We start from the raw sequence: 27,437 nt of genomic DNA, 5'->3' as shown, positions 1-27,437 counted from the left end.
TTTTTGTCTAGTTTTTGAAATGTCACTAATCCAAGTGGAAGAAGCAAAAAATTTCCATGAACATTAAAGAAATCCAGAAAAATCATGGCCAAAATATAATATGGGGTGTGTAGATAGATAACTCATCATAGCAAAAGTGCTGATCCATCCACCTGTCACCATTCAATGACCTTTGGGGTGTTGATAGGTCATCTATGGTGGCTGCGCTGGCCACATGTCACATCAACATCATCAGCAAGACCCAAAAAGTACAGCAAGAATGGGTACAGCAGGTTATCAGCAACCCCTTTTAACTCAACTTGCCACCCAGAATTTTATACACAGCGTCTTTCTTTTCCAGTTTTTTTCTTTTGTGACCAAATGATATTTAATATAAGATTCCTTCCATAAAAAACTTTTTGTTTTTTTTAAGTTTTTGGCATTTGTGGCCCTTTTCATGTTTAAATGCATCCTACTTTTGGTATGGCAAGTGGTTTCCTAAAGACTTCTCAATAGAAAAACCCTCTAAAAGTTGTATAAAAAGATTGAAAAAAAATTGGATGAGATTTACTGCCCCAGTGCAAAGACAGTCTAGCTCTGCAGATTGTGCCAGATTTATCATAGTGACTGCTGCGGATAATAAATCTCTCGCATTATTAGACTGTCTAAGTCTAACATTACACCTCCTAATAGTTGGCTTAGCTTATACAAGAAAAATGTGCCAAAATGTTGACACATGTTTGATCCATTTGTTGACCACTCGCACTTTCCACTAAGCCAAACCCTTTCCCTTGAAGCCACAAATCCTTTTTGTACGAGTCTAAAAAGTACGGCTGTCGAGTCAGTCGGACAATCTATCGGCTCTTCCTCCGACTCCTTCATAAATGGCTGACAGCCTTGGTCACAGACACACAAAAGCTCTAATTCAGTAAAAATTTTGTGATTTATTTTTTTTTATAGAATTTGTATCATAGTAAATATGTAAGAAACTGAAAAATTGTAGGATAAAATTTAAAATAATTAATAATTTTATTTTGATACCGAAGTGGTAACTTTTTCTCTGACTCCGACTCCATGACCCTGACTCCGATTCTACATCCCTACTAAAAAATGCCTAAAATATTTGAGAAATGAGGACTATAAGGAAACTGGACAATTTGCTTAGTAAATCTCCCCCTTCCTTTGTAAAGAACCTCCTTAGGATCCTTCACTATACTAAGCAATTACGTAGCGCACTTTCCGTTGACATCTCCAGCATTATGTCATTCTTCGCATTATGTGCTGGTATTATTTCATTAACATGTAAGCACTGGAACGCAGCGACAACTGGAACAAAAACCTGCCTGACAACAATGTTATCCTCGTTGCCAGGAATGAGTTTCTGGTTGTTTTTATCACTATTATAAAAATTATTTTTAAAAAATCCAAATCTTTCAGTATTTCGCATTTAACAAATCAATTTTTTTTCATATTTACAGTTGAAATTTTCAGATTTTTTTTATTTAATTTAATTAAATTTTTATGTAATTTTTTAAATTTAATTAAAATTTATTTTTAATAGCAAATTATATTAAAAATTGCCGAATGCTTACTTACTATAGGTGTAGATTTCTGGTTACCCAATTATTCTTATTCGATATTGTATATGCTTTGTCCTAATTTCAATTACTATACACAATACAAATTGGATTGAAAATCATTTGAAAAAAAAAATTGTAGTGGAATATTATTAATTTGTCAGAATTCTAAAATCGTGAGAAAAACTTAATATTTAATACAAAAGTGTAAAATTAAATTGATCATTAAATATATATATATATATATATATATATATATATATATATAAATAAAATATTAAATATATAAATATATATATATATATATATATATATATATATCTGGCACATCTTTAGAATGTTCTTGCTGCCTCTGTAAATTTTGGCTACACATAAAGCCACAAACACACAAGGGAGTGAAGTATAAAAGCAACAAAATATATGAGAAGTGAAATAAATAATGAAAATAAAGTTTAGTCAATCTATAACGTACAAAATGTAAATTTGTAAAATTGAATTTACACAAATTTTTTAATATTTTTTCTGTTTATAAATGAACACTTCGTAAGCATTATTAACCTCATAAATGGACCAGAAATAACACAGTGACTACAATCCAAGACACGAAACAGCTGTCTTAAGTCGAGGTTACTAGATAACCTAGTAAAGTGCTATGTCTTATCACAAGTATAATTACCTCTATGTTTCGGGAGCTGGTGAGAGACTATGCTGACCAAGTGCACAAACACAAGTTAGACCTAAAGTACATGGACACTAGACGTGAGAATGGCCAGACATTTGCTACCTGCACATTTCTCACCTTTCCGCCTGATGACTTGCCTCTGTATGACTTGTCCCGCTGGCCGTCTGCTACTGAAAGTGCTTTCAATCTATCTTTCTATGCGTACATTCTGGTCCCCTGCCAGTTGTACTGACCAACTCCACTGCATTTGCCAAGGAGCTGAAAGGATGTTGTGTCTCAGTTCTGATTTCATGTCATGTTAACTATTTAGCTTCCAGTTCACAGACAGTTTCTGAAAAGTAAAAAAATCTCCGCAATATCAGAAGACAAAAATGTAAAATGTTTAGTCCTTCGAGAGTCCTATAAAAAAATTGTATTTTATAATTTTCAAAATTTTAGAATTTCATTTTTATACACAAAGCTTTTAGCTTTGAAAGTGGTGGATGTTTATCCTGAGTCCTTGGAGTGCACCTTCAATAGGATATGAGAAATTAGGTGCACTTCAGGTCCGGGATGCTTCTGTAGAGTATTATATCGGTCATGGGCATCTAAACTCTGTATCGGGGTGGGGGTGATTGTACTATTCTCTTATCACCATGCTAGATTTCATTGGCATTGGAAGGGTTATTCCAGTAAGAAGAAGTTACCCCATGTCCCTAGTAAGATATCGATCAATGGGACTTCTACCAGTAATGTTTTGCATCCCAACTTAACTGGGGAGATAGGTTGGAAATGCGCACCATGTTCTATAATATTAAATTTGCAAGGGCTCACAATCTACATATCCTTATCAGTATGTCTTTGGAGTGTGGGAGGAAACCCACCAAACACGGGGGAACATACAAACTCCTTGCAGATAGATATTGTCCTTGGCAGGATTCGAACCCAGGGCTCTAGAGCTGCAAGGTTAAACACTAAGCCACCATGATACTAAGGTGCATGATTGGTTGGGGTCTTAGAGATTAGACCCCTATGATCAGCAAATTTCTTATTAAGGAGGGGGGTAACGTCTTGTTACCGGAATAACCTTTTAACAACCCCGGCTTCGATTCTGATCCCCAATGCGAAAGAATGTAGAAAACTAATACTCCAAGGAAAACCAATACCCTGCACTAGGCAGAGGTCAAGACCAAATTTTTACCATAAATGCTACACAAAAAGTCTCAAACCAAAACACATTGGGACAGATTTACTAATAGTGTCTAAAGTTAGACTAGACAGTAGACCCGAACTGCGCCCGATTTCAAGATCTGATGCTGTTTGATAAATTTGTGGAATTGTGAGATTGCCTAGTCTGACATTATACCGCTTAATAATTGGCTTAAGGCTAAGAAAGCTCACGGAGGTTTTATATTTTATTATAGTCTTTACGTGATATTAGGCCTCAGTGTTTTAGACCCCAAAAATTCTGCTAAAATTTGTATTAAAAAATTATCTTAAATTTATCTAAAATGAAAATTCTATTAAATTTATTTAAAATAAAATTATTTTAAATTTATTTTAAAATTCAATTAAATTTATAAAAAATAAAATTATTTTAAATTTATTCTAAAATTATATTCAACTTATTCTAAAATTATTTTAAATTTGTGGAATTATTTGTGAGAAAATGCTGTGTGTGTGAATCCTGTCTTACAAGAGAACGGAGGAAAACATGCAAAAGAGATGTTAGTGTGCAAGCACTTTATAAATGGAAAGTTTTGATGACACGACCTTAGCACTTCACATGTGTGCAAACAGCTCATTATCTAACATGCAATGTAACCAAAGAATTCCTGGATTGCTTCTGACATTCTTAGTCCTCATAGGCTTCCACGTGACAGTTCAGTGAACAGGGCAACCAGCTCCTTTTATATCAACATGCTGACATCTTCCAGGAACGACCATATGACTCGGGATGATGATAGATCGGTGCACATTGTATATTATTCATAAGAATATATTTTGCATTGTCTAGTACTGTTATTTGTATCCTAGTAGGCGTATACAGTATGTTTATCTATTGTTTCTTAGTCAGTATAGCCATATATAACCATTCTAATTTCCCTATCTCTGATAGACACTTGGCAACTCTGGGAGGCTCCTAAAAAAAGGGGTGACCTCTCTGACTACCAAAAAAGCTGGCAAATCTCCCAGGCCCAGAAAAGTTCTTCCGAACCCACCATGGGCTCGCTATATGCTGATAAAGTCTCCACACTGCATTCATATGTCACAAAAGTAGGGTGTGGTACACCTCCTAAATGGGGTGGGACATGACTCCAAGGGGGTGTGGCCTCGCAAAAAGCGGCATGGTCGTCTCCATTCCTCCCCGGTCCCCTCGAGCACCATCCGAAGTCTGCCCATCCTTGCCACCTCAGAGACTCATTCTTGTTGTGCCCCTTCTCTCCGTGTTCCCCTTCCAATTCTTCCCTCACCCAGCTTTTTCCTTTTTTTGTTGTGTAAAAATTCTTTGAAAAATCTCAATAAAATTTAATGTTTAAAAAAAAAAAGCGGCATGGTCATCCAAAATTTTTGTGACACATTTGGCATGATGGTCTACAGGAAATGAACCTGCCAATGTATGATGTAAAAATAAGAAAGCCAATTCTATGGGAAGCCAACGATCCTTTTGATATTTTGGAGTGTGTAAGGTGGTGGAGAAGGTGGAAACCCTTTAAACCAGAGTACTGAGGGTATAGACAGAAGAAAAGTTGTGTATTCGAAGCATCTTCTCAGGTTCTCTTCAGGAGTCCCATAGAGATCAAATGGATTCACTCATCAATGGTAAGGGTCCCAAAGGTCAAAGCCCCGAACCAGGGCCCAGATTTACAGCTAGTTAGACTAGTAAACTTAGGCAGTCTGAAAATGCACCACATTCATCTCAGTATCTCCTACTGATTGAGAAATCTGGTATACCTATAGACTACTTTAGTTGACTTAATTTACAACACAATTTTGGCACATTTTCGGTGGAGCTACAACCCCTCTTTCTGAGATATCACATCCATATGTCTAGTAAGTTGGAAAAACTTTAACTGAATCTAGATGAGCCAAAGACTTGCTACATTAGGGTAGTGTCTAGACCAGGGGTACTCATACTTTTTCAGCATATGAGCTACTTTATAAACTGACCAAGGCAAAAGATCTACTACCCACTTCTTAGGGGCGGAGGTGGGGCGGGCCTATGGGCAGGGCGGGGTGTGTCTGTGGGCAGGGGCGGGAATATGGGTGGGGTCAGGTGGAGTGTGAGAGCAGGAGACAGCGGTGTTCTGTGGCCGCCCAGGGATCCCCGGTTTCTGCTTGTTCACAGTACAGGCTGAGAGTTATCTCTGGACAATGGCAGGCTGGGGCTGCGTCAGCCCCGCCTGCCAGTGTCCGGAGATGACTCTCAGCCTGCGCTGTGAACAAGCAGCACCCCGGCTCCCTCCATCCCTAAGAGCGGGGAGCGCGTCATCCCCCAGAGCTGCTGCTGCCCGGCCTGCAAGTGTCCGGAGTGCTTGTTCACAGCGCAGGCTGAGAGTCAACTGTACTGCACTGTGAACAAGTAGACACCGGGGATCCCTGGCTGCATCCTGCGATCGACCCATACGTCCTTTGCGATCGACCGGTAGATCGCGATCGACGTATTGGGCACCCCTAGTCTAGACATAGTAAATCTGGGGTATAGTTTAGATAACCTTCACTCATGGACAACCCCTGTAACTGTATCTCTGCTTTTACACCAACTAGAACAGTGCTTCTGGTGCCATATGAAAGCTGAGATGCAGTAGCTATGAGAAAAATAAAAAAAATTACTGGCTAAGGACACAGTCAGGAATATGATTTTTAGATGCAATTTATACTCAGCTTTCATATAACACCAGAAGACACCATAGAACTATTTGATAGAACTTTAGACCCTGTTTTCTACCAAAAGATAGTAAAATAGGTTAATAAAGTATATTACAAAAACGTTCCCCTAGCGCCCCCCTACCCAATAATAAATCAAAGGTGAAATGACAATAACCCTTTAAAGATGCAGCCATCCTTATCTTTCCGCTTGGCTCTCGATATCTGGAGATGAGTGACATGAGATGACCAGCATTGAATCCAAAAACTTTTCCTAGACTCACAATGTCCTACATAGTAATGCAAAAGTATTTTCAAAGCTGCTCATCTCATGTCACTCATCTCATATCATGTCATATCTCGAGCCAAGAGGCGAGGGGAGAGGTCTCACAGTGTATAGAGGTGTGAGTGTATGCACGTGTTACTGTGACTTTTCGTGCATGTGTACATGTTCTATAATGGCCAACATTGTGACTTTTTTTTAGCTCCCGGTGACATGTTATTTCAGCAGTGTAGATTACAATACGACTCCATTCACATTTATGTAATTTCCATTATTGTGCTCTGCTGTTAGAGAAAACCAGCAAAAATTATGGCGATGCTTGATGTGCCACCTTATGGACTGATGGACTCTTTTGACTATAAATTGGTGCCTTGGATTTCCATTATCGTGGTGTTTTACTAGCACTATTTTGCCTGCCAATTTTGGTGGCATCTGATAAGAGATGAAAGAATCAGTACAGATCAAACCTGAATACACACACATTTTCTCAAAGGATCAAATGGAACCCAAAACTTTTGGGGGTTTGTCACCCACAAATCACTATTATACTCCCGGGTCTCTTCCAGTTATACTCACCTTCGCTCACCTCTTCTGGGTATCCTTGTGGTATCTGGCAGTCCCTTACAGTGTCTGATATCATATGCCCAGGGGTCAATGCTGAGGCCCAGTGACAAGGGCGAGTGACATCAGCCAAATGCTGGAATAGGCTGGAAGGGGACTACTGGAAACTGCAAGGATGCCCCGGGACAAGGTGAGGCATGGTCAGCATAACCTCGCCTAGGTCTCCATGTGAAGAGAATCCAAGAGTACTAAAGTAGCAGATGAGCCTTGCAAATATTAGTGAAAAAATTTTATGGTAAGAATATGCAAATCTGACTTCCATGATGTAATTAGGATACCAGTGCCTCAAGTATGCACACCAATAGAGGGCGCTGACTGAGAATGTGCAAGTCTGTCTTCCATGATGTAATGAGGAAGACAGAGTCTCAGTCAGCGCCCTCTATTGGTGTGCATACTTGAGGCACTGGCATCCTAATTACATCATGGAAGTCAGATTTGCATATTCTTCCCATGTTCCTTTGCTGTGGAGCGCTCATGGCTTAATAAGACTCCACACACCTATATGGTGGTTTCTCCCTATGGAGTGACGATATCCCCTTAACCCTGAAAATTTTTTAGTGAGATTTGCCCATCTATAGTTGTAACATAGAAGAACTATATAGAATACATACAGGTCTGTACTAAGTATAGTACCTGCGCTGTCAGGGGTGTAATGTAACTGCTGTCATAAAGCTGGAGTGGGGATGCTTCTCTAAAGAGTTATTCCAGTTACCTCTCATTGATGATCTGTCTTCAGGGACCCTTTCTCATGAGTATTTTCAAGTGGCCGTTTGCACTTGTGCGAGCGCTGTGACCCCTTCACTATTTAAATTACACACCATATGTTTTATAGCAGCTGTGCAATGTTAGTACATAAGTAAACAGACTGTAGTTACATTGTTTCCTATAAAACATATGGAGTGCAATGTAAACAGTGAAGGGGTCACGGCACTTGTACAAGTATTGCAGTCCCTTCAAAGAGCTGATTAGCAGGGGTCCTAGGTGTTGGAACCCCACAGATCTCTTATTGATAAACTATCCTGAGGATACAAAGGAACTAGAAAAATCATTTAAAGGGGCCATCCACCTTTTAAACATGAATGGCCTATCTTTAAGATAGGTGATCAATTCTTGATCAGCAGAGGTCCAACTGTTAGTGCCCGCAGCTCCCAGTATAGTTTACATGCCGGACGTTGCGCACTCACCGTATTCCTAATAACCGCAGTTGTGGGTACTATAGTTGTATACCTTTCGAGTCTCTGAGATACAGCTGTAGCTCCCATAACCTCCACTATCAAGAATATGCTGTAGGGTTAGAATAATAGGCCCCGGTCAAAGTTTGCCCGGGGTCCATGAGACTTTAGTGACGCCACTGTACTACCTGTAGAGCTCTGTACATGGCGGCGCTCTTAGTGTCATGATTCGTATGTACAATGTCAAGTGTGTAAATGTCCACGGCTTTAGATTCTGCGAAAGGAAGGCGAATATATTGTATTCTACGAGAACTGAACTACTGAATCCGCCTGTCCTCTCCCAGAGCCAGATTTAGGGTGTGTTCACATATTTTTGTACGGATGGAAAATCTGCAGTATGTTACAGTAGCAGCAAAGCGGGAGAGATTTTAACAAATCCTATCCACATGCTGTACGAAAAAACCTGACCGAAAAATGACCCGCTGTGCGGACTTCAAAACTCCAGCTGGTCTATTCTTTCACTGTGGATTTCTCCATTTGCAATACACAAGGCGACATCGACACAAACTCATGGCAAAACACACAACAAATCCCCATATACTGTAAGATAAGCAGATTTGTATCTGTAAAGAAATCCTTAATACAAACTTTTTTTTGTCAAAGCCGGTCATCTCAAGTCTCCCATCTCAAAATTCTTCAGGGGAATGGGAAAGGGTGTAACTACTGGGGTAGCAGCGGTAGCGGCTGCCACAGGGGCTGGGACATTAGGAGGCCCAGGGACAGATGCTACTGCTGCCTTTTCTGTTTTTTTTTTTTTTTTTTTTAATAGGCCATTACCGGCTGGAGTAACTCCACCATTTACTTACCTCTCCTAGCTCTGGGCAGGCTTTGGGCCTACTATTGTGACGTCCCTGATGTCACATGACTGTTGCCTGCGTCCTTATGCATTGCTACGCAGGCCCTGGGTCATGTGACGTCCTGTACGCCATTGAGGATGACTGACATTAGCAGGGAGTGTAGCGGAGCCAGGGAGAGGTAACAGTGTTTTTTATGTTTATATCCCCCTCTGGGTCTCCGAGCATAATAATTGTTCATGGGCGTCCACAATGAGTCATAATACTGTGTGCAGGGGCCACTATGGGACATAATACTGTGTGCAGGGGCCACTATGGGACATAATACTGTGTGCAGGGGACACTATGGGGCATAATACTGTGTGCAGGGGACACTATGGGGCATAATACTGTGTGTAGGGGCCACTATGGGACATAATACTGTGTGGAGGGGCCACTATGGGGCATAATACTGTGTGCAGGGGCCACTATGGGGTATAATACTGTGTGCAGGGGCCACTATGGGGCATAATACTGTGTGCAGGGGCCGCTATGGGGCATAATACTGTGTGTAGGGGTCACTATGGGGCATAATACTGTGTGCAGGGGCCACTATGGGGCATAATACTGTGTGCAGGGGCCGCTATGGGGCATAATACTGTGTGTAGGGGTCACTATGGGGTATAATACTGTGTGCAGGGGCCACTATGGGGTATAATACTGTGTGCAGGGGCCACTATGGGGCATAATACTGTGTGCAGGGGCCGCTATGGGGCATAATACTGTGTGTAGGGGCCACTATGGGGCATAATACTGTGTGCAGGGGACACTATGGGGCATAATACTGTGTGTAGGGGCCACTATGGGGCATAATACTGTGTGCAGGGGACACTATGGGGCATAATACTGTGTGCAAGGGTCACTATGGGGAATAATACTGTGTCCAGGGGCCACTATGGGGCATAATACTGTGTGCAGGGGACACTATGGGGCATAATACTGTGTGTAGGGGCCACTATGGGGCATAATACTGTGTGCAGGGGCCACTATGGGGCATAATACTGTGTGCAGGGGCCGCTATGGGGCATAATACTGTGTGGAGGGGCCACTATTGGGGATAATACTGTGTCCAGGTGCCACTATGGGGCATAATACTGTGTGCTGGGGCCACTATGGGGTATAATACAGTGTCCAGGGGACACTATGGGGCATAATACTGTGTGCAGGGGCCACTATGGGGCATAATACTGTGTGCAGGGGCCACTATGGGGCATAATACTGTGTGCAGGGGCCACTATAGGGCATAATACTGTGTGCAGGTGACACTATGGGGTATAATACAGTGTCCAGGGGACACTATGGGGCATAATACTGTGTGCAGGGGCCACTATGGGGGATAATACTGTGTGCAGGGGCCACTATGGGACATAATACTGTGTGCAGGGGCCACTATGGGGCATAAAAGAGTGTGCGGGTGGAGGGGGGATGGTCAGGGTCTTCGGCGTTGGTCAGTGGGGCCCATGTCAAAAGTTTGCCACGGGGCCAATCCATTCTTAGTTACACCACTGCCTGGCCGGTCTATTTTTTGTAAATTCTTGTATGCCGTATAATATACAAAGTCTGGAGCATATTTTGTTACAACTTTGTGTTGTATGGTTCCTCTGTTATTCCTCTAAGAAATGAATAGATAAATTGACAACTGGGTGCTACCATTCCCCTTGTGAAAGGAGTTTGTCCCTGCACAGTCTGGTACAGAGAGCAGTGATTGGTCGGTGTCAGGCTAAGGAGAGACACCCCCCAATTGGTAACACCCACTTGTCAAGCTATTAAGTGTGAATGTAGATCCCTGTGATTAATCGGAATGACAGCTATGTTCTGCCCGCCCATCCATGGCCATATTCAATGCTGTCATTGGGTATGGGTCATAAAATGGATAACAATAGGACCTGTCCTGAGTTTTGCCCCGCACTCGCGGCTCCATACAGGGGACCATGAAAATACACTGGGGTTATGTAAATGAATGGGTCAGTGTGCTAGCCGGGAAAAATACGTCTGACCCCCTGACAATGCACACGGTTGCACGTTGCAAAAATTTTTGTATGGTGAGTACAATTCTTTTTCTAAAACAAACGTGTTCCGAAAAGTGACCGGTCCCCTTTAACATTAAGCGGGCATTAGAGATAGCAACATCAACAAAAACAGCCAAGAGATGTACTGGATTTACAGGCAGGAATGAAGGTGGGCGTAAATAAGCTGACGGAAATAACTGAACAACATGTGCCAAGGCAAAATGAGCCTTGTTATCATTATGGGGGGGGGGGGGTGTCACAGACTCGTACAATGTAGTGTTAAAGGGGCCACAGGCAGAAAATGCTACAAGACTGGATATTCAGTATTCAGAGAGTCTGTCACTGTAAGAAGAACACACAATGAAAGGTAGGATGGACAAACACGTGCGAGGATACACGAGGGGTGTATATATATAATAAGCTATAATATATATATCTGTAATATATAACAAGCTATAAGATACTCGTAATAGCAAAACCACAAGAATGGAGATGGACATTGGTTCTGAGTGTCAGTCATATCAAAGGATTGTCACAAGGATCCTTGGAATTGACCTTCCAAAAGGTGGAGCTAGAGCAACAGTTTCTCTTTTTTCATCAAGGAAAACTTCTTTGTATACCTTTCCTCAAAATTCTTAAAAAATAACGCAAAGTTGTCTCCAGAGTAAGACAGTAAGACATAATACCAGTCATGAATATCCATGCTCACATTTCTCTACCTAGCAGTCAGCATTCTCTTCTGTTCGGTGCTACTGGGGGAGATTTTGTGTAGAATTTGCATTTCTCACATGGCTGTTAGGTTGTTATACCTACAAGTCAAACTTTGGCTGGGTCTGTTCAGCCGGTCTGGGGCTGAGGCGGGGTATTTAAACCTAGATTTGATATGTATCACCTGCCTGTGATTGCGTTAGTTTTCTAGGCTCTATGTTCTCAGAGCTTCCAGTATCTTCCCTGTTTCCTGCAGATTCCCTGATTTACTGATTTAGACTTTCTCACTTGATTATCCCCTCTCTTGCAGATTTGGCTTTATCTTTGACCTCCTGGACTCACCTGTGGTCTGGACTTCTGATGTTCCTCTGCTTTTATGTTGGATATTTCTGTAGCTATGGTCCTTTTTTTGCACTCATAGACTACAACAACTGGTTCTTACCAAGCCCATTATATTTTTTGCTACAAGGTGAATGGACCTAGAATTTGTGAATTGCCTTTAAAAGAAGCAAAGAAGCCGGCGATATCTGATACAATGCTGAAACACTGTGACCCCGAGATAGTATCGATCTGAGGTTCCTTGGACCCTCTAGAAGAAGTGATTGTGAAGGCCCACCCTCCAACAACATATAGCAAATGGACCATAATGCCCTTCAAATGTAGGTGCCATATACTGGACCTAATGATCATGTTACAGCCTGGGCCCACTAGAGGCTCTTAGGTGGACCAGTCCAAATCAGCCCTGATCAACCCATAGAGTAACTTGTGATGCGTCACCCATGGGACTGGTGCTGCTTGTTATGACAGTAAACACCCAGCAGCTTCTTGTTGCCTTATGCTAGGTTCACACTAGCATGCGGGTTTCTGTTCTACGGATCCGTTTAGGGATTTGAAGAATGGAAACCCTGTTTCTTAAAAAGCGGTTACCCACAGAAACCCACAAACCCCATAGGCTATAATGGGGCCCATTGGATTTCTGCCTTGTTTCCACCTGAAATCAGTTGAGAAAAGTCCTGCTTGCAGTGGAAGCGGAATAGGGGACAGAGTTCCTGTATGGTCACTCCATGTAAGTGTGACCACAATCTTACTTGTGCAAAAAACCCATACCCACACATACCTAAACAAGCCCACAAAAGCATGCCCCTTCAACTGCTGAGGCCACCCTTTAGAGATTAAGGCCATAAATTCTTGCCAATGGTGATCGAGTGGCATCTGGTAGCAGAAGTGGACATGGATTGTAGAGGGTCCACATGCAAGAACAGAATATAGACCCCATGGTATCTAATATCATATTAGGGGATCATCCAATTGCATCTGTGTAACAAATCACCAGTAAGACTAGTGCCACAAAATTAGACTTTGCGACTGTCGTGTCATGTTGCATTTGGCAATGTGATTACATTGACAACCACTGGATGCAATCTTCATGTTGTGTAACCCAGGTTGCTGGACTGCGCAGGTTGCACCTCTGGTTTGTCTGCCACTGTTTAATAAGTTGTAACTGCAAAGCCGATTCAGGACAATAGGAAGGATGACATTTTTTTTCCCAGGTTTATTTGCTGTAAAGGTCCCAGTTAGTTCTATTTAACCAATTCTGAACAGGCATTACACCGGGCAGTGCTTGTATAATGTCCCTCTTATCTTTAGTCCAAAAGCTCAAGGATTAGAGAAGACCTTTCATAACCTCTGCCAGTCCATATATTTACATTAATTAATAGTCTCTACTCCACTAATTTTGGCACGACTGGTATTTTCTCAGTAGCCCACACCATTCCTGAGCAATCACTGTTAATAGTTTTGGTACCTGATATGCTACACTGTCTACCAATAAATATTTGGACACCTGTGGTAAAATAGAAAAACAACACTTATTCATATCCAATAGTTGGTAGACCCCAGCAGATGCTTCCTTACAGATGGTATTGAGTGACACAATCCTCCTGGGTGCCTGGTGAAACTCCTGGTGTATGTGAGACATCGGTTGCGTGCGGTTTCTCTGGCCAGCACCCGTCGGTCTCTATCTTCCAGTTTCGGGGGTCTGCCCACTCGGGGCACATTCCGACAATCACCGTTCACCTTCCACTTTGTAATCACATAGGCCACTGACGATTTGGGGTAATTCAGTTCACTTGCTATGTCCCTTAAGGATCGACCATTTCTGTGGTACCCCACAATTACCCCTTTCTTGAAATCGGACAATTCTGCATTTCGTGGCATCTTGCATGTGACTAATGCCAATGCTGTTTCCTATTTAACGGCGGAAGGTGTGACGTACATCACGACCGCTGATAGCTTCATTTGCATGGGTGTCCAAATACTTATTGGTAGACAGTGTATTTTGGTTTTGTACTGTCAGGTGGGCGTTGTCAAACCGAAGCAGGCATGGGTGTGATTCTGAGCTCTGACACCACTCACTTGGCAGTACAGAACCTAAATTGTATATTAGGCACCAAAATTAACAGCACAGATTGCTCAGGAATGGTGGGGGCTAGAAAAAAAAATATCAACTGTGTTGGAATTAGTGGTTGGGCACCTATGAGCAGATGCTAAGAACTGGAGTTTCGTGGAGGTGGTGAAATGTCCTCTTTAAAGGGGGTTTCCTGGATTATTAATTGATGACCTAACCTTACTGACAACTAGGATTCCGACTGAACAGCGATTCCCGGCCGTCGCTACTGTGGGGAGAACAGAGTTGGAAGCACAACCAATCTCCATGTGTTCATCAGGCCGAGCATTTGGGTGATTACTATGGCCTCTTACCGAGCACAATGCATACATTTCTATATTTTTTTCCAAGATGGCGCTGCATTTAAGTTAATTCAGCCTTGCACCAGCAGAGTTTTTTGCCCTTTGGGTGAGTTGAGCCTTGCACCAGCAGAGTGTTAGCCCCTTTAAAATTGTTTGCCCCTAAATGTGGTTCCAGAACCATCACTCTCATTGTGTTGGATTGATGCAGTGGATTGGACTGAGGACCCCGACATTGACCTTGATTTTGATTGTCAAATTGATAACATTTTGGCCATAAAGTCCTGAGGGTAACTTTTATTTAGAGGACCGCAAAGGTGGAGAATTGGCTGCAACCACTACTAGCGGTAATGGTCCTCTAATATGGGACTCTACATTACCTCTACAGGGTTCTGATCAGGTGTTAATTGTCAAAATAACATGCTCCAGTACTTTAGATGTAGATCAGAAACCACTTTCCATTCCGACACCAGATTTAACCAAGGTTCATCATCATCATCATCATCATCATCATCATCATCATCATCATCATCCTGCTGAGATGGAGCCACTAAAGGAAACCTTGCCTTCCAAGGCATGTCCTGTAGCTGCGACTGAGCCAAATCTAAACACAGAGTCCTTTGGAACTGAACAAAATTCAAAGTGTCAAAAGACTTTAGAGACTGTTGAAAGTAATGGGATCCAGAATGAGGAGTTCATCACAAGGCTGACAGACCCAACTCCAAATGCTGCAGCACAAGCAACCAGCAGTCAGACTAAGATTGTCTCTTCTTCAAGTAAGACACAAGATTCTTTGGAACCAGAACAGGAAAGTCCAGTGATTGCCATTGCAGCAGTGCCTAGGCCATCTGTCAGAGCAGTTCATTCAGAGATTGAATTGGAGAAAAATAAGGACATTTACTGTGATCAAGTCTTCATGCACATTAGTGGGCATGGACAACCGAACGTAGAAGATCCTCATGCTGAGCTGGCCTCATTACTGAACAAGATCAACCAGGCTAATCAGGGCTGGAAACAGCCATCACATCTTACCGAAAGGAATCACCCTCGGTTTGGAAAGAAGCCATCTAAACATTGCACCTTTAATTGAGTTGAGCATTGCACCAGCAGAATGTTAGGCCCTTTGGGTGAGTTGAGCCTCTAACCATCAAAGTTTTTGGCCTTTGGGTGGATTGAGCCTTTAAAAAGCAGAGTTTTAGTTTTTGGCCCTTGGGGTGAGCCCTAAAAAATTAGATTTCAGGCCCTTGGGGGGAGCTCTAAAACATTATTTTTCCGGCCCATGGGGTGAGCCTAAAACATTAAAGGAGGGGAGTGTTAACCATTTGTTAACGGTGAAGGTGGTGGTGCTGGAGGAGGAGGATGAGGAACTTTTGTGCTGGCATAGACACATGGAACTGTCAGCGCCGCACCTCCCATGAGGCGACCTGAAGCGACCGCTTCAGGCGGCGCTATGCCAGGGCCCCGGGGAGGGCGGCATTTTTGCTGACCTAAGCCAGTCCAGGACAAGCTGTCCTGGACTGGCTTAGGGTCACCGTCACTGAGCGGTGGATTGGGGAGGCCGCTGGAGCAGCGCTGCTCCAGCGGCCGCACCTCACGCTCAGGCAGAGAGCAGGTCCTCTCTGTGCCTGCTCTCTGCCTGCTAAAGACTATCGCTCCGCTCGGCCCCGCCCCTCAATGTGGCCCCGCCCCCTTCTGTGCGGCTCCGCCCCTCCTCCAGGAGGGGGACGGCTTTCTGACGTCTGCCTCAGGTGGCAGAACCCCATGGTTCACCCCTGGGAACAGTGTCTCGTCAGTACTGTGGACGGGACATGCTGGTTGCGGGTCCACAATATCTGCTATCCAGCCTAGTATAGTATAGTATAGGTTCCTGGTGCTCGGGCCTCATCAGCCTACACCCTGCACCCTGCTTGATGTTGTGGCACTGCTGGCTGCCCCTCTCCAGTATATAGTTGGAGTTGAGCTACTGTGGCCCAGATCCCCAGCTGGATTTCCTCGTCCACGTCCCCGTCCTCGGCCCCTTGTGCTACTGATGAGGGGCAATGCTGGTAGCCCCTCTCCAGTAGCTGGACTGTGGACTGGATCTTCAGCTGGATTTCTACGTCCACATACCCGCCCCCGTCCCTTGATGCTACCCTGACGCATCATTGGCAGGTTCAGTGTATGTGTATCTGAAAAGAGCTGTTGATTGTAATTTTTCCTGCCTAGCAGTGTCTAAACTCTATCTCACCCTCAATACAATGTCTTTCCCTATCTCACCAAAATGCATCTGACACAAATATGGCTGACACTATTCTTATAAATCCGAGGTCATGACTTTTTCCTATTTTTTTTGATGCCTACGTTTTCCTGCTTCCTGTCCCACCTCCCCTGCACAGTTATTGGTGCAGTTAGAGCGCAGTATTCGATTGGAATCGAATATCTCGAATACCTTAATATTCGATCGCATATCTACTCGATCGAATAGTATTTGCTCCTCTCTACTGATCACGGCATAGAATGCTGCTGAATTTTACTGTATTTTACATGGGTATAACTTTTTTTTCAGTAGTGGTAGAGGCCAATGTCAAGGGTCAGATGTATTTTACATACACTCCACCATGGCAGTGCACACCACTGATGTTCTTAGAAGATTTCTTGCAAAAATAGGTATTCCTATAGCCTCAGTGTGTCCAAATATTTCCATACACTTCTAACGCCACATGGAATCCACCACGTCACACATGCACCCTATCATCCAGCTACCGATGGTTGTCAGGGGTATGTCTTACCATGGCTCTAAACCTTGCTAGTAGAGATGAGCGAACACTATTCGAAACAGCCGTTTGGAATAGCACGCTTCCATAGAAATTAATGGACGTTGGCGACACGTAGGCGCTTCCATTCACTTCTATGGGAGCGTGCTATTCGAAACAGCTGTTTCGAATAGTGTTCACTCATCTCTACTTGCTAGCTCTTTACTTGACTTATCATCCTACTATATATCAACCTTTCAGAAAACTGTACGACAAAGCAGCTGCAAGAAATGGAAGATCAGCCCATAAAAGTGTGTCAGTTTTATTTGGTACAGACTGTCCTGGCAAAGATTTACTATGGAGAGCAGAGGTGGCGTCCCGAAAAGATCACGGCACAAGCTGATCCACTTACTTACACAGTGGAAGTCTCCTGGCATTCACTGGAGATGTCATATAAATCAACTTAAGGAACTGGAGATACAGTAGCTGCTCTGGAAACGCTTCCAGTAAGAACTGGTTGATGAAGATCATGTCTAGCACATGTATGTATTACACTATTCCATATACTATACTCTATAATAAGAACTACTACCTTGTTGGATCAGGAAAAATGTCCGAATTGAGAATTGGTAAGGAATATGCAAATAGAGAAGAACTTGCTCTAGGGCCATGGTCTTCATAAAACCTAACAACATAATCTGAGGATAATATCCAAGCCAGAATATCTCCTCCAAAATCAAAGGAGTCCCATCCATAGACAGCTTTCATGTCTGTGTGAGAGGTCTAAGGGCTCATTCACATGGGGCAAGAGCGGGCGGATTCTGACACCAAATCCACCTCAGAATCCGCCCCCTCACAACGGAGGTCTATGGAGACCACTAGCTTCCTTTTTTCTGTGAGCGGTATGTTCTGGGAAGAATATGCAAATCTGTCTTCCATGATGTAATTAGGAAGTCAGAAGCTGCCTCACTGTTGCAAACCAATAGAGGGCGCTCACTGGAATGTGCAAGCCTGTCTTCCCTGATGTAGTTAGGATGACAGAATTCCGGTGAAATAACCCAATAAAGGCTGCTCCCTTTAGCATCATGCCCGACCTTCCAAGAGGCCTTTATTTTGCAATGACACTGGGATTATTACCAGGTATAGTCTCTCAATCGAGGACGGCCGTTTCGATGTACATGCATCTCATTAGCTTGATGTAGAGAGGACTATAACCTGGTAGAGGTGAGAGGATTAGACAGGGTTAAGGTGATATTGTCACTCCTTAGGGAGAGACCACCATATAGGTATCCCCTTAACCCTGTCTAAGCCTCTCACCTCTACCAGGTTATAGTCCTCTCTACACCCCCCCACCCCCATCATGGTCATCATATACATGGGAGGGCTTAAAGGGTTGTCCAGGATATATGTATATATTTTTTAATTAGGCTGGGAGAGGTGAAATTAAAAAAAAAAAAAAAAAACCCACTCACTTAACCCTGGTTCTCTGGTGTCTCCCAGTGTGATCCGTTCCTGCAGCTTTGTTCCACTCATAGGAGTTCTCCCAGACTGTTGTGTTAACCTTTTCTTGACATCCGCCAAAAAAGTGATGTGTTATACGAATGTTCTATAAGCCTCAGCATCACAATGCATTGTATTAATGATTAGACTCAAGACCCCTAGAGGGTCGAAAATCAAAAGTAAAAAAATAAATAAATTCAAAAAGCCCCCCTTTCCCAAGAACACATAAATTGCCTAATAAGCCTACTGACATGATGCGGGGTTTATTGCCAAATTAGTATTTCTATTCCAAAAGGAACAGATTCCCATCAGTAGGCTTATTAACTGAGTCATGCATGATGTTAAGGGGGCGGCCCCTAGAGGGCAGCATGCAGAGTGCACTGTTCTAATTACATCCTGGAGAATAGATTTGCATATTTTTTAACCAGAATTGCACCGACATGTAGAATACAGGTGACATGTCCATAGCAAATGCCATAAAAACAAAATGAAAAAATGCAGTTTTTCTCCAATTTCTCCCCATTCTGAATTTTTTCCAGCTTCTCAAAAAATTGGACCGAATATTAAATGGTACCATTATGAAGTAAAATTTGTCCCACAAAAAAATTAAGCCCTCAGATGGCTCTGTGAACTGAAAAAACTGTCAAAAACCAAATTGAAAATCAAAAAATCCCTGTGGCGGGAAGGGGTTAATGACCTATCTTTAATGGGGAAACTGCAGAACCACTAATCACCACTATACAAAGTATGGCGCTGTGCTTATTTCAGAGTGTCGCAGCTAATCAGCGGGGGTGCAGGGTATCGAACCCCCACCTGTCTGATACCTTATCCTATTCTTCAGATACTAAGGAGAGGTCATCAATAAAGGAATAGTGCTGGAAACCCCCTCTAATTAAATACAAACCCAGTTTAAATGATTAAACTCAGTATGCTTGCAACCACCACTAGGGGTAGCTCACCACATATAGATTATATGTAACAGTGACATAGTGCTAGCTGAAGGAAAAGTAATTCTAAGAAGCCTAGCAGTCATGGGCTCTGTTATCTTGTAAAACTCTTGTGGAATTGTTCAAGGTATTGATGTATAAAGGATTAACAATCACAAGTGGATCACACTAGCACGATTTGGCTGTAATATTAAGTTGCACTCCCTGGCTATTCATCTGAATTGCTAGGTGGATCCTACATTCACTTGCATTGCAGTAGACACCTAGCAATTCAGATGAATAGCCAGCAGCTCCTGTCTACTCCCTGCTATTATCTAACACTTCAATATGATTGGGTTATTAATAAACACATTGATAGTAGGTCAATATTACATGGGGCACACCCACAACATGATGCTTTATCACAAGCACCATGATGTCAGCAAGACCTCTGTGACTGCTGAGGTGCAATCTAAAGCTTTGGTGGTCTTCTCCAGGACCCTTGACATCACAGAGATCAGCTTCTCTCCTCTATCATATAACCCTATATATCACAGAACTCAGGTTCTCTCCTCTATCATATAACCCTATATATCATAGAGCTCGGCTTCTATCCCTCTATCATATAACCCCTATATATCACAGAGCTCAGCTTCTCTCCTCTATCATATAACCCTATATATCATAGAGCTCGGCTTCTATCCCTCTATCATATAACCCCTATATATCACAGAGCTCAGCTTCTCTCCTCTATCATATAACCCTATATATCATAGAGCTCGGCTTCTATCCCTCTATCATATAACCCCTATATATCACAGAGCTCAGCTTCTCTCCTCTTTCATATTATCCCTATTCATCTTGAACTCAGGTTCTCTCCTGTATCATATAACCCTATATATCATAGAGCTCAGCTTCTCTCCCTCTATCATATAACCCCTATATATCACAGAGCCCAGCTTCTCTCTATCATATAACCCTATATATCACAGAGCTCAGCTTCTCTCCTCTATCATATAACCCCTATATATCACAGAGCTCAGCTTCTCTCCTCTATCATATAACCCTATATATCACAGAGCTCAGCTTCTCTCCTCTATCATATAACCCCTATATATCACAGAGCTCAGCTTCTCTCCTCTATCATATAACCCTATATATCACAGAGCTCAGCTTCTCTCCTCTATCATATAACGCTATATATCACAGAGCTCAGCTTCTCTCCTCTATCATATAACCCTATACAGTCCTATGAAAAAGTTTGGGCACCCCTATTAATCTTAATCATTTTTTGTTCTAAATATTTTGGTGTTTGCAACAGCCATTTCAGTTTGATATATCTAATAACTGATGGACACAGTAATATTTCAGGATTGAAATGAGGTTTATTGTACTAACAGAAAATGTGCAATATGCATTAAACCAAAATTTGACCGATGCAAAAGTATGGGCACCTCAACAGAAAAGTGACATTAATATTTAGTAGATCCTCCTTTTGCAAAGATAACAGCCTCTAGTCGCTTCCTGTAGCTTTTAATCAGTTCCTGGATCCTGGATAAAGGTATTTTGGACAAACAATTCAAGTTCAGTTAAGTTTGATGGTCGCCGAGCATGGACAGCCCGCTTCAAATCATCCCACAGATGTTCAATGATATTCAGGTCTGGGGACTGGGATGGCCATTCCAGAACATTGTAATTGTTCCTCTGCATGAATGCCTGAGGATTTGGAGCGGTGTTTTGGATCATTGTCTTGCTGAAATATCCATCCCCGGCGTAACTTCAACTTCGTCACTGATTCTTGAACATTATTCTCAAGAATCTGCTGATACTGAGTGGAATCCATGTGACCCTCAACTTTAACAAGATTCCCGATGCCGGCATTGGCCACACAGCCCCAAAGCATGATGGAAGCTCCACCAAATTTTACAGTGGGTAGCATGTGTTTTTCTTGGAATGCTGTTTCTTTTTGGACGCCATGCATAACGCCTTTTTTTATAACCAAACAACTCAATTTTTGTTTCCAAAATGAAGCTGCCTTGTCCAAATGTGCTTTTTCATACCTCAGGCAACTCTATTTGTGGCGTACGTGCAGAAACGGCTTCTTTCTCATCACTCTCCCATACAGCTTCTCCTTGTGCAAAGTGCGCTGTATAGTTGACCGATGCACAGTGACACCATCTGCAGCAAGATGATGCTGCAGCTCTTTGGAGGTGTCTGTGGATTGTCCTTGACTGTTCTCACCATTCTTCTTCTCTGCCTTTCTGATATTTTTCTTGGCCTGCCACTTCTGGGCTTAACAAGAACTGTCCCTGTGGTCTTCCATTTCCTTACTATGTTCCTCACAGTGGAAACTGTCAGATTAAATCTCTGAGACAACTTTTTGTATCCTTCCCCTGAACAACTATGTTGAACAATCTTTGTTTTCAGATCATTTGAGAGTTGTTTTGAGTAGCCCATGATGCCACTCTTCAGAGGAGATTCAAATAGGAGATCAACTTGCAATTGGCCACCTTAAATACCTTTTCTTATGATTGGATACATCTGGCTATGAAGTTCAAAGCTCACTGAGGTTACAAAACCAATTTTGTGCTTCAGTAAGTCAGTAAAAAGTAGTTAGGGGAATTCAAATCAATAAAATGATAAGGGTGCCCATACTTTTGCACCGGTCAAATTTTGGTTTAATGCATATTGCACATTTTCTGTTAGTACAATAAACCTCATTTCAATCCTGAAATATTACTGTGTCCATCAGTTATTAGATATATCAAACTGAAATGGCTGTTGCAAACACCAAAATATTTAGAACAAAAAATGATTAAGATTAATAGGGGTGCCCAAACTGTTTCATAGGACTGTATATCACAGAGCTCAGCTTCTCTCCTCTATCATATAACCCTATATATCACAGAGCTCAGCTTCTCTCCTCTATCATATAACCCTATATATCACAGAACTCAGGTTCTCTCCTCTATCATATAACCCTATATATCACAGGGCTCAGCTTCTCTACCTCTATCATATAACCCTATATATCACAGAGCTCAGCTTCTCTCCTCTATCATATAACCCTATATATCACAGAGCTCAGCTTCTCTACCTCTATCATATAACCCTATATATCACAGAGCTCAGCTTCTCTCCTCTATCATATAACCCTATATATCACAGAGCTCAGCTTCTCTCCTCTATCATATAACCCCTATATATCACAGAGCTCAGCTTCTCTCCTCTATCATATAACCCTATATATCACACAGCTCAGCTTCTCTCCTCTATCATATAACCCTATATATCACAGAGCTCAGCTTCTCTACCTCTATCATATAACCCTATATATCACAGAGCTCAGCTTCTCTCCTCTATCATATAACCCTATATATCACAGAGCTCAGCTTCTCTCCTCTATCATATAACCCCTATATATCACAGAGCTCAGCTTCTCTCCTCTATCATATAACCCTATATATCACAGAGCTCAGCTTCTCTCCTCTATCATATAACCCTATATATCACAGAGCTCAGCTTCTCTCCTCTATCATATAACCCTATATATCATAGAGCTCAGCTTCTCTCCCTCTATCATATAACCCCTATATATCACAGAGCTCAGCTTCTCTCCTCTATCATATAACCCTATATATCACAGAGCTCAGCTTCTCTCCTCTATCATATAACCCCTATATATCACAGAGCTCAGCTTCTCTCCTCTATCATATAACCCTATATATCACAGAGCTCAGCTTCTCTCCTCTATCATATAACCCTATATATCACAGAACTCAGGTTCTCTCCTCTATCATATAACCCTATATATCACAGGGCTCAGCTTCTCTACCTCTATCATATAACCCTATATATCACAGAGCTCAGCTTCTCTCCTCTATCATATAACCCTATATATCACAGAGCTCAGCTTCTCTCCTCTATCATATAACCCTATATATCACAGAGCTCAGCTTCTCTACCTCTATCATATAACCCTATATATCACAGAGCTCAGCTTCTCTCCTCTATCATATAACGCTATATATCACAGAGCTCAGCTTCTCTCCTCTATCATATAACCCTATATATCACAGAGCTCAGCTTCTCTCCTCTATCATATAACCCTATATATCACAGAACTCAGGTTCTCTCCTCTATCATATAACCCTATATATCACAGGGCTCAGCTTCTCTACCTCTATCATATAACCCTATATATCACAGAGCTCAGCTTCTCTCCTCTATCATATAACCCTATATATCACAGAGCTCAGCTTCTCTCCTCTATCATATAACCCTATATATCACAGAGCTCAGCTTCTCTACCTCTATCATATAACCCTATATATCACACAGCTCAGCTTCTCTCCTCTATCATATAACCCTATATATCATAGAGCTCAGCTTCTCTCCTCTATCATATAACCCCTATATATCACAGAGCTCAGCTTCTCTCCTCTATCATATAACCCTATATATCACAGAGCTCAGCTTCTCTCCTCTATCATATAACGCTATATATCACAGAGCTCAGCTTCTCTCCTCTATCATATAACCCTATATATCACAGAGCTCAGCTTCTCTCCTCTATCATATAACCCTATATATCACAGAACTCAGGTTCTCTCCTCTATCATATAACCCTATATATCACAGGGCTCAGCTTCTCTACCTCTATCATATAACCCTATATATCACAGAGCTCAGCTTCTCTCCTCTATCATATAACCCTATATATCACAGAGCTCAGCTTCTCTCCTCTATCATATAACCCCTATATATCACAGAGCTCAGCTTCTCTCCTCTATCATATAACCCTATATATCACAGAGCTCAGCTTCTCTCCTCTATCATATAACACTATATATCACAGAGCTCAGCTTCTCTCCTCTATCATATAACCCTATATATCACAGAGCTCAGCTTCTCTCCTCTATCATATAACCCTATATATCACAGAACTCAGGTTCTCTCCTCTATCATATAACCCTATATATCACAGGGCTCAGCTTCTCTACCTCTATCATATAACCCTATATATCACAGAGCTCAGCTTCTCGCCTCTATCATATAACCCTATATATCACAGAGCTCAGCTTCTCTCCTCTATCATATAACCCTATATATCACAGAGCTCAGCTTCTCTACCTCTATCATATATCCCTATATATCACAGAGCTCAGCTTCTCTCCTCTATCATATAACCCTATATATCACAGAGCTCAGCTTCTCTCCTCTATCATATAACCCTATATATCACACAGCTCAGCTTCTCTCCTCTATCATATAACCCTATATATCATAGAGCTCAGCTTCTCTCCTCTATTATATAACCCTATATATCACAGAGCTCAGCTTCTCTCCTCTATCATATAACCCTATATATCACAGAGCTCAGCTTCTCTCCTCTATCATATAACCCTATATACCACAGAGCTCAGCTTCTCTCCTCTATCATATAACCTTATGTATCACACAGCTCAGCTTCTCTCCTCTATCATATAACCCTATATATCACAGAGCTCAGCTTCTCTCCTCTACCTCCTCCCCTCAGCTCCTCTCCTCTACTATATATCACAGAGCTCAGCTTCTCTCTCTCTATCATATAACCCTATATATTACAGAGCTCAGCTTCTCTCCTCTATCATATAACCCTATATATCACTGAGATCAGCTTCTCTCCTCTCTCATATAACCCTATATATCACAGAGCTCAGCTTCTCTCCTCTATCATATAACCCTATATATCACAGAGCTCAGCTTCTCTCCTCTATCATATAACCCTATATATCACAGGGCTCAGCTTCTCTACCTCTATCATATAACCCTATATATCACAGAGCTCAGATTCTCTCCTCTATCATATAACCTTATATATCACAGAGCTCAGCTTCTCTACCTCTATCATATAACCCTATATATCACAGAGCTCAGCTTCTCTCCTCTATCATATAACCCTATATATCACAGAGCTCAGCTTCTCTCCTCTATCATATAACCCCTATATATCACAGAGCTCAGCTTCTCTCCTCTATCATATAACCCTATATATCACAGAGCTCAGCTTCTCTCCTCTATCATATAACCCTATATATCACAGAGCTCAGCTTCTCTACCTCTATCATATAACCCTATATATCACAGAGCTCAGCTTCTCTCCTCTATCATATAACCCTATATATCACAGAGCTCAGCTTCTCTCCTCTATCATATAACCCCTATATATCACAGAGCTCAGCTTCTCTCCTCTATCATATAACCCTATATATAACAGAGCTCAGCTTCTCTCCTCTATCATATAACCCTATATATCACAGAGCTCAGCTTCTCTCCTCTATCATATAACCCTATATATCACAGAACTCAGGTTCTCTCCTCTATCATATAACCCTATATATCACAGGGCTCAGCTTCTCTACCTCTATCATATAACCCTATATATCACAGAGCTCAGATTCTCTCCTCTATCATATAACCCTATATATCATAGAGCTCAGCTTCTCTCCCTCTATCATATAACCCCTATATATCACAGAGCTCAGCTTCTCTCCTCTATCATATAACCCTATATATCACAGAGCTCAGCTTCTCTCCTCTATCATATAACCCCTATATATCACAGAGCTCAGCTTCTCTCCTCTATCATATAACCCTATATATCACAGAGCTCAGCTTCTCTCCTCTATCATATAACCCTATATATCACAGAACTCAGGTTCTCTCCTCTATCATATAACCCTATATATCACAGGGCTCAGCTTCTCTACCTCTATCATATAACCCTATATATCACAGAGCTCAGCTTCTCTCCTCTATCATATAACCCTATATATCACAGAGCTCAGCTTCTCTCCTCTATCATATAACCCTATATATCACAGAGCTCAGATTCTCTACCTCTATCATATAACCCTATATATCACACAGCTCAGCTTCTCTCCTCTATCATATAACCCTATATATCATAGAGCTCAGCTTCTCTCCTCTATCATATAACCCCTATATATCACAGAGCTCAGCTTCTCTCCTCTATCATATAACGCTATATATCACAGAGCTCAGCTTCTCTCCTCTATCATATAACGCTATATATCACAGAGCTCAGCTTCTCTCCTCTATCATATAACCCTATATATCACAGAACTCAGGTTCTCTCCTCTATCATATAACCCTATATATCACAGGGCTCAGCTTCTCTACCTCTATCATATAACCCTATATATCACAGAGCTCAGCTTCTCTCCTCTATCATATAACCCTATATATCACAGAGCTCAGCTTCTCTCCTCTATCATATAACCCTATATATCACAGAGCTCAGCTTCTCTCCTCTATCATATAACCCTATATATCACAGAGCTCAGCTTCTCTCCTCTATCATATAACCTTATATATCACACAGCTCAGCTTCTCTCCTCTATCATATAACCCTATATATCACAGAGCTCAGCTTCTCTCCTCTACCTCCTCTCCTCAGCTCCTCTCCTCTACTATATATCACAGAGCTCAGCTTCTCTCTCTCTATCATATAACCCTATATATTACAGAGCTCAGCTTCTCTCCTCTATCATATAACCCTATATATCACTGAGCTCAGCTTCTCTCCTCTCTCATATAACCCTGTATATCACAGAGCTCAGCTTCTCTCCTCTATCATATAACCCTATATATCACAGAGCTCAGCTTCTCTCCTCTATCATATAACCCTATATATCACAGAGCTCAGCTTCTCTCCTCTCTCATATAACCCTATATATCCCATAGATAGTTGAAATATTG

At 42.0% G+C, this 27,437-nt stretch overlaps 1 protein-coding gene across 1 annotated transcript in view; it reads right to left on the bottom strand.

The window, feature by feature from the left end:
• The window catches only part of LOC142208903 (serine/threonine-protein kinase SBK2-like), a 29,896-nt gene extending 27,427 nt beyond the window's left edge, over nt 1-2,469 (bottom strand). Inside the window, exon 1 of the mRNA XM_075277747.1 lies at nt 2,356-2,469. The gene's annotated coding sequence lies outside the window, so the exon portion shown is untranslated. The remainder of the gene's footprint in view (nt 1-2,355) is intronic.
• Nucleotides 2,470-27,437: the final 24,968 nt, after the last annotated feature.

Source organism: Leptodactylus fuscus, chromosome 6 (genome assembly GCF_031893055.1).
Source record: "Leptodactylus fuscus isolate aLepFus1 chromosome 6, aLepFus1.hap2, whole genome shotgun sequence".
NCBI lineage: Eukaryota > Metazoa > Chordata > Amphibia > Anura > Leptodactylidae > Leptodactylus > Leptodactylus fuscus.
This window is presented reverse-complemented; position numbering and strand designations above follow the sequence as displayed.